The sequence below is a fragment of the Oncorhynchus masou genome, unplaced genomic scaffold, assembly GCF_036934945.1.
Source record: "Oncorhynchus masou masou isolate Uvic2021 unplaced genomic scaffold, UVic_Omas_1.1 unplaced_scaffold_1582, whole genome shotgun sequence".
Classification (NCBI taxonomy): domain Eukaryota; kingdom Metazoa; phylum Chordata; class Actinopteri; order Salmoniformes; family Salmonidae; genus Oncorhynchus; species Oncorhynchus masou.
In genome coordinates this window covers 83,884-89,924 of record NW_027005892.1, presented here as the reverse complement: position 1 = coordinate 89,924, position 6,041 = coordinate 83,884, and positions in this window count along the sequence as shown.

Below are 6,041 nucleotides of genomic sequence, written 5' to 3'. Positions count from 1 at the left end.
ATTATAAGGATGACATTATGTTGATGGATGACATTATTATAAGGATGACATTATTAAAAGGATGACATTATGTTGATGGATGACATTATTATAAGGATGACATTATTAAAAGGATGGCATTATATTGAAGGATGACATTATTATAAGGATGATATTATGTTGAAGGATGACATTATTTTTAGGATTACATTATTATAAGGATGACATTGTGTTGAGGGATGACATTATTCTAAGGATGGTATTATTGAAAGGATGACATTATTATAAGGATGACATTATAAGGATGGCAGTATTATAAGGATGACATTATAAGGATGACAGTATTATATGGATGACATTATAAGGATGACATTATGATAAGGATGACATTATAAGGATGACAGTATGATAAGGATGACATTATAATAAGGATGACATTATGTTGATGGATGACATTATAAGGATGACATTATGATAAGGATGACATTATAATAAGGATGACATTATGTTGATGGATGACATTATAAGGATGACATTATGATAAGGATGACATTATAATAAGGATGACATTATGTTGATGGATGACATTATAAGGATGACATTATGATAAGGATGACATTATAAGGATGACAGTATTATAAGGTTGACATTATGTTAACATTATAAGGATGACATTATTATAAGGATGACATTATGTTGATGGATGACATTATAAGGATGACATTATTGAAAGGATGACATTATTATAAGGGTGACATTATAAGGATGACATTATTATAAGGATGACATTATAAGGATGACATTATAAGGATGACAGTATTATATGGATGACATTATTATAAGGATGACATTATGTTGATGGATGACATTATAAGGATGACATTATGATAAGGATGACATTATAATAAGGATGACATTATAAGGATGACATTATTATAAGGATGACATTATAAGGATGACATTATGTTGATGGATGACATTATAAGGATGACATTATGATAAGGATGACATTATAATAAGGATGACATTATAAGGATGACAGTATTATAAGGTTGACATTATGTTAACATTATAAGGATGACATGTTGATGGATTTGGCTTTAGGGGAGAGGTTGCAGAGGTGTCTGGTCACACCAGGATACAGTGGAGGGTCGGAGGGGGAGGCTCAGGTTCCTCCCGCCCACCTTTCTCTCAAATGCACTTACTGTATTGAAAAGCAAAGGATGAGACAGTATTATTATATTTGATGGACGGGGGTCTAGAGAAGAGGTAGAAGGGGTCTGGTCACATGAAAACAGAGAGGAGGGTTGGAGGGGAGGCGTAGGTTTCTTTCTCACGTATTTCTCCCAACTGTACTTACTCTGCAAAGGATGATATTATTACTCATGTTATTATTTTTGATGGACGGGGGTCTAGAGAAGAGGTAGACGGGGTCTGCTGTGGTCATACGAGGACACAGAGAAGGGGTGGATGGTGGGGGCTTGGTAGGAGATATGGGTGTTTTTCTGAGCAGATGCTCACTTCAGTCTGTGAACGTAAACATGTGTGTTGAAGCGCATGCGTGTGTGTGGGGGTGGGTGGGTGCCCGCATGCGTGCATGGGTCTGGTGTGCGTGCGTCCATCCGTGTGTGTATGTGTATTTGTGCGTATGTTTTTGTGTGTGTGTGTGCACGTGCATGGGTGTGTGTGTGTCTGTGTGTGTGTTCGTACGTGGGTGAGTGTGTGTTATTGTGCGTGTGTGCGTGTGTGTTTGTGTGTGTATGTGTGTGTATGTGTGTGTATTTGTGCGTGTTTGTGTGTATGTGTGTGTATGTGTGTGTATGTGTGTGTATTTGTGCGTGTGTGTGTGTGTTTGTGTGTATGTGTGTGTGTATGTGTGTGTATTTGTGTGTATTTGTGCGTGTGTATTTGTGTGTATTTGTGCGTGTGTGTTTGTGTGTATTTGTGCGTGTGTGTGTGTGTTTTGACAGACAGATGACTGGTATTAAACCAGGCCAATGAACAGTGATGAATTAATGGAGTGTAGTAAATAACACGTTTCATCAGGGATCCAAATGTGCAGTGAAACGTCCTTGTTTATTTCAGGATAAAAGCCATTGGCTGAAGTGGCATCCATTCTGACAGAAAATAACCCATGACATTGAAGAATACAAGGCGCCCTGGTTCAACAGTGTTATTTCTACTAGCAGAAAGTAGAATAGCATAGCTACTCTGAAGCATGTATCCTCTTCCCAAGGAAACCCTGATCCAGTGGCCATGGCTGATTGTTGAATTAGCTGGAAAAGGTGTATAATTATGATGAATATGCCAACCAACAGTAGCCTACCTGTACACTACCTGTTTTTTTTAAATTTATTTTACCTTTATTTAACTAGGCAAGTCAGTTAAGAACAAATTCTTATTTTCAATGATGGCCTAGGAACAGTGGGTTAACTGCCTGTTCAGGGGCAGAATGACAGATTTGTACCTTGTTAGCTCAGGGGTTTGAACTTGCAACCTTCCGGTTACTAGTCCAACGCTCTAACCACTAGGCTACCCTGCCTGTACAACCAATCCATGTGTATAAGAGAAAAAATATTTTCTCAATCCCCTTCTAAAATACTGTTGAAACCATTGCACTTCTGAACACCAAAATAAATACAAGTTTTAATTTGAAGATTTAACCAAAATCAGTTGAAGCTGAAAAGAGCGGACTACCTATTTTAAAAGTGACATAGAATGAGCCCAGGTACAGAATGAACAGACAATTTCCTGTGATCTGGCCATTACACAGGGAACTCCCACTAGATCTATGGTGACTTTAATGCATACTAATGTCTGTCAATCAGAAGTTGGGGACTTCTAGACTGGGCGGAAAAGCTTTGAGGGTTTTGGGCACCAGGGGAATATGTCGATGACAGTGAGGTGAGCTTTGGATCACCGTTTTAAATGGCCGGCCGCCTGCTGGAGATCGTTGTTGTAGGGGACAAAGGGAGATGACTTTAACTTAGCCTGGGCTTTCAGCCCCTCCAGCGGGGCCTGAGGAGGTCGAGTGCTGTCAGGTACAGCCACAGGAAGACCATACGACTTTTCCACATCCTACCTCCTTTTCCTTTCCTCTACCTCCTCCTCTCACTCCTCCCCCTCCTCTATCTCCTCATCTCCTCCCCCATCAGATTGGCAGGCTTTCAATAATGTAGGCTCACCTTCTCCTCCTCCTTTTCTTCCTCTGTCTCCTCCTCCTTTTCTTCCTCTGTCTCCTCCTCCTTTTCTTCCTCTGTCTCCTCCTCCTTTTCTTCCTCTGTCTCCTCCTCCTTTTCTTCCTCTGTCTCCTCCTCCTTTTCTTCGTCTGTCTCCTCCTCCTTTTCTTCCTCTGTCTCCTCCTCCTTTTCTTCCTCTGTCTCCTCCTCCTTTTCTTCCTCTGTCTCCTCCTCCTTTTCTTCCTCTGTCTCCTCCTCCTTTTCTTCGTCTGTCTCCTCCTCCTTTTCTTCCTCTGTCTCCTCCTCCTTTTCTTCCTCTGTCTCCTCCTCCTTTTCTTCCTCTGTCTCCTCCTCCTTTTCTTTGTCTGTCTCCTCCTCCTTTTCTTCCTCTGTCTCCTTCTCCTTTTCTTCCTCTGTCTCCTTCTCCTTTTCTTCGTCTGTCTCCTCCTCCTTTTCTTCCTCTGTCTCCTGCTCCTTTTCTTCCTCTGTCTCCTCCTCCTTTTCTTCCTCTGTCTCCTCCTCCTTTTCTTCCTCTGTCTCCTCCTCCTTTTCTTCCTTTGTCTCCTCCTCCTTTTCTTCCTCTGTCTCCTCCTCCTTTTCTTCCTCTGTCTCCTTCTCCTGCTGGTGGGTGGATGTCTCTTCCCCTGAGAGGTAACACTGATGCTCTTTCAGTGTCTGCTGTCGTAATGCAGGCTAGGCCAGACCGGGCCCATCAGACAGGACAAACAAGATATCCCCCCCACACACACACACAGAGACAAACACACACAACCTTCCCATCAGTCCCAGAGCCAAATCTGCCTGATCTTATCCAGTTAACCTTCTGGAGGCACAGCACATGCACATAAAACCTATTAGAGTGGGAAAGTTAGCTGGCTGCTAAAGTCAGGAATCAGATACAGTGTATTGAAGAGGTGAGTGAGTGAGTGAGTGAGTGAGTGAGTGAGTGAGTGAGTGAGAGAGAGAGAGAGAGAGAGAGAGAGAGAGAGAGAGAGAGAGAGAGAGAGAGAATGCAGGCTGCTAGACTGACAAACAGGGAGAGTAAGAGGTGAGGTGACAGATTAAAGGAGGGCAGCGATGACTACTAATCTCCAACCCCTGACATTTATTTCAGAGGACAGTGACAGTGAAGACAGAGTAGAAGGGCTCTGGGGCCAGTCATTTAAAACATATGGGGACATCCACTTCTGCACTGCAATTCATAGCTGCTCTATGTCACCTGTCTTCCTGTATTTAAAATAATGACAGAAATCTGCCAGTCCTTTTTAATTTGATTCCTAAAGAAACTACACAATCTGCTCATGATGTAGGATTCCACTGAGATGTGATAAATGATTTGACCCCTAACTATAAACTATTTTTCAACACTGCATCAAAACCATTACTGAATATGCAGTATACCACCACCAACATAAACCACCACCAACATATAACAGTATATATTTAAGCAATAAGGCACGAGGGGGTGTGGTATATGGCCAATACACACCGCTAAGGGCTGTTCTTAGGCACGACGCATCGTATATACCACAAACCCCTGAGGTGCCTTGTTGCTGTTATAAACTGCTTACCAACGTAATTAAAGCAGTAAAAATAAATGTTTTGTCATACCCGTGGTATACAGTCTGATATATCACGGCTGTCAGCCAATCAGCATTCAGGGCTCTTACCACCCAGTTTATAAGTGCTTGTATAACTCTCTGACCGTTCCTAATAGTAACTGTAGGTCTCCACTACCTCATATTAATGTTCTGTTCAATATCTCTCTGACCGTTCCTAATAGTAACTGTAGGTCTCCACTACCTCATATTAATGTTCTGTTCAATATCTCTCTGACCGTTCCTAATAGTAACTGTAGGTCTCCACTACCTCATATTAATGTTCTGTTCAATATCTCTCTGACCGTTCCTAATAGTAACTGTAGGTCTCCACTACCTCATATTAATGTTCTGTTCAATATCTCTCTGACCGTTCCTAATAGTAACTGTAGGTCTCCACTACCTCATATTAATGTTCTGTTCAGTATCTCTCTGACCGTTCCTAATAGTAACTGTAGGTCTCCACTACCTCATATTAATGTTCTGTTCAGTATCTCTCTGACCGTTCCTAATAGTAACTGTAGGTCTCCACTACCTCATATTAATGTTCTGTTCAGTATCTCTCTGACCGTTCCTAATAGTAACTGTAGGTCTCCACTACCTCATATTAATGTTCTGTTCAATATCTCTCTGACCGTTCCTAATAGTAACTGTAGGTCTCCACTACCTCATATTAATGTTCTGTTCAGTATCTCTCTGACCGTTCCTAATAGTAACTGTAGGTCTCCACTACCTCATATTAATGTTCTGTTCAATATCTCTCTGACCGTTCCTAATAGTAACTGTAGGTCTCCACTACCTCATATTAATGTTCTGTTCAATATCTCTCTGACCGTTCCTAATAGTAAATGTAGGTCTCCACTACCTCATATGAATGTTCTGTTCAATATCTCTCTGACCATTCCTAATAGTAACTGTAGGTCTCCACTACCTCATATTAATGTTCTGTTCAATATCTCTCTGACCATTCCTAATAGTAACTGTAGGTCTCCACTACCTCATATTAATGTTCTGTTCAGTATCTCTCTGACCATTCCTAATAGTAACTGTAGGTCTCCACTACCTCATATTAATGTTCTGTTCAATATCTCTCTGACCATTCCTAATAGTAACTGTAGGTCTCCACTACCTCATATTAATGTTCTGTTCAATATCTCTCTGACCATTCCTAATAGTAACTGTAGGTCTCCACTACCTCATATTAATGTTCTGTTCAGTATCTCTCTGACCATTCCTAATAGTAACTGTAGGTCTCCACTACCTCATATGAATGTTCTGTTCAATA